The sequence below is a fragment of the Octopus bimaculoides genome, chromosome 25 (genome assembly GCF_001194135.2).
Source record: "Octopus bimaculoides isolate UCB-OBI-ISO-001 chromosome 25, ASM119413v2, whole genome shotgun sequence".
In the NCBI taxonomy this organism is placed as follows: domain Eukaryota; kingdom Metazoa; phylum Mollusca; class Cephalopoda; order Octopoda; family Octopodidae; genus Octopus; species Octopus bimaculoides.
Genome location: NC_069005.1, coordinates 11682009 through 11684658, shown reverse-complemented (window position 1 = coordinate 11684658; position 2650 = coordinate 11682009).

Sequence of the window (2650 nt, the reverse complement as noted above, 5' to 3'; positions counted from 1 at the left end):
TGATGATGATGATGATTAAGATGATGATGATGATGACAATGGCGATGATGACAATGATGGCAATAATGGTAATGATGGTGACTGGCATCTTCAAAAGATGCAAAAGTGGTGGTTCTTAAACAGAACATGCACCAATCAGGAAATTCAGTGCACCACACAGACTTTTTGAAATATAAATTAGTGCTTTAGAAAAACCATTGTTATTGTTTGAAAGTCTTGAAAAACACTTATTATTCATAATTTTCTTTTATATACACAGGTGTCACCACCATCATCATCATCATCATCATCATCAACATTATCATTATTGGCTGAATGTTTGACCTTTCCATGCTTGCATGGGTCACATGGAATTTGCTGAAGTAGAATTTCCTCTGGCTGGATACTCTTCCTGTCACCAAACTTCACCTGTTTTAATGGAAAATGGAAATGTAGGCTACAGCTGTTTACAATTACCCTGCAATGTTAAGTAGATAAGGTGCAACCACACACACACACACACACACATTTATTCATACACATAGACATACAAACTCAGTCTGGACAGACCAGTACAGCTTTTCAGAAGCTTTGTGATCAGCTTTGGAATATCCAAGATTTCTCAGTATAAGTCAGTAAAAGTCAGTTGTCCTAATAACTCTTTTATATGGAGCAGAGACCTGGACACCTTACCATAGACACATCAGTCAGCTGAACAGCTTTAATGTGAGATGCCTAAGGCAAATATACAAGTGTGAGTGGAATGATTGAGTGAAGAATAGCACTATTCTGGGAAGGTGTGGAATATGTGGTATAGAGGCTTTCTTGATCAAGTCTCAGATGTGATGGTGTGGACACATTCTTCACATGGATAGTGGTTGAATGCCTAAACAAATCTGTTATGGTCAGCTTGTAAATTCATGGCATAATGTAGGCTGGCCACTTCTATGGTTGTTGTTGGCACTCCATCGCTTACGACGTCGAGGGTTCCAGTTGATCCGATCAACGGAACAGCCTGCTTGTGAAATTAACGTGCAAGTGGCTGAGCACTCCACAGACACGTGTACCCTTAACGTAGTTCTCGGGGATATTCAGCGTGACACAGTGTGACAAGGCTGACCCCTTTGAATTACAGGCACAACAGAAACAGGAAGTAAAAGTGAGAGGAAGTTGTGGTGAAAGAGTACAGCAGGGTTCGCCACCATCCCCTGCCGGAGCCTCGTGGAGCTTTAGGTGTTTTCGCTCAATAAACACTCACAACACCCGGTCTGGGAATCGAAACCGCGCTCCTATGAACGCGAGTCCGCTGCCCTAACCACTGGGCCATTGCGCCTCCACACTTCTATGTTATAAGGACAAATTCAAAGATAGTTTGAAATGCCTAAATATTAGGAAAAAAAACTGAGAATCTTTGCAAAAAAAAACTGTGCAGACTGGGGGAGAGAGTGCTTTTTCCAGCTTTAAAATTTTGAAACCCAAAGGGTACATGAACAGCAATTAGGGGCAAGCAAGAAAAAAGCCCAACAGAATAACGGTTTTCTCACAAACCTCCACTGTCCACATTGTGATTTCTCAGCTAGATCACATGCTGGCTCAATAAGACATGCTCATGTTCATATCTATATTGATTTTGGTGGTCTGAGAGGACTCACATGAGGAGTCCCCAAGTGAAGTGAATGAATTGTAAACATTGGTGAATGATATTAATAGTAATGTGAATGCGTTGGTGATTGTCTATTTGGTTGGATTTCTATTTTCTTTGTTTCTCTGTCTTCTCACTGAACACTCATATATCATCTTTGATGAGAGAATCTATCATATTTATATATATATATGTACACTACTGACTCAAGTCCAAGAATTCGTAAAGCTCATTACCCCATTTCCATGGAATATAAGTGACTGAGTCATACTATTCTCCCTGAATGCAATACCAGTCAGTCACAGGGTTGCTCATTTACAGCTGAGTGAACTGGAGCAATGTAAAATAAAGTGTTTCACCGAATAACATAAAGCAACACCTGTCTGGGAATCTTAGTGATGTTTATTTGATTTGACCAACGATCAGTGTTAAGTATTGAAGTTTGCTCTCTAAAGTAATTTTAACTCTAAACAACAAAAAATGGCTGTGTGGTTAGGAAGCTTTCTTTACAATCATGTGCCTTTAGGTTCAGTTCAATATTTAATATAGCTCAGGGCTGATCAATGTTTTGTGAGTGAATCTGATCAGACAGCAACTATTTAGAAGACCATCTTGTATCTATCTATCTATCTATCTATCTATCTATCTATCTAGATAGATAGATAGATAGATAGATAGATAGATAGATAGATCTCTGTGTGTCTTTGTGTCTGTGTTAGTGACCTCCTCTCTGCCACCACTGGATAACCAGCGTTCATTTAGCAAGTTAGAAGTTTGCCGAAGAGAAATTGATGAAATAAATATTAAAGTTTCAAAATACAAAAAAAAAAAAGAAAAACCCCAAGTACTGGAATTGATTTGATTGACTAAAACTGTTCAAACCCATACTCTAGCATGGCCACAGTCCAATTACTGAAACAAGTAAAAGGCAAAAGCTAAAATATTATAAAATCTTCAGTCTAATTATATTTATTGGTGGCTTCCTTGTTACTTATAATGGTGGTGATGTTTTTTCTTTTCCGCAGATGA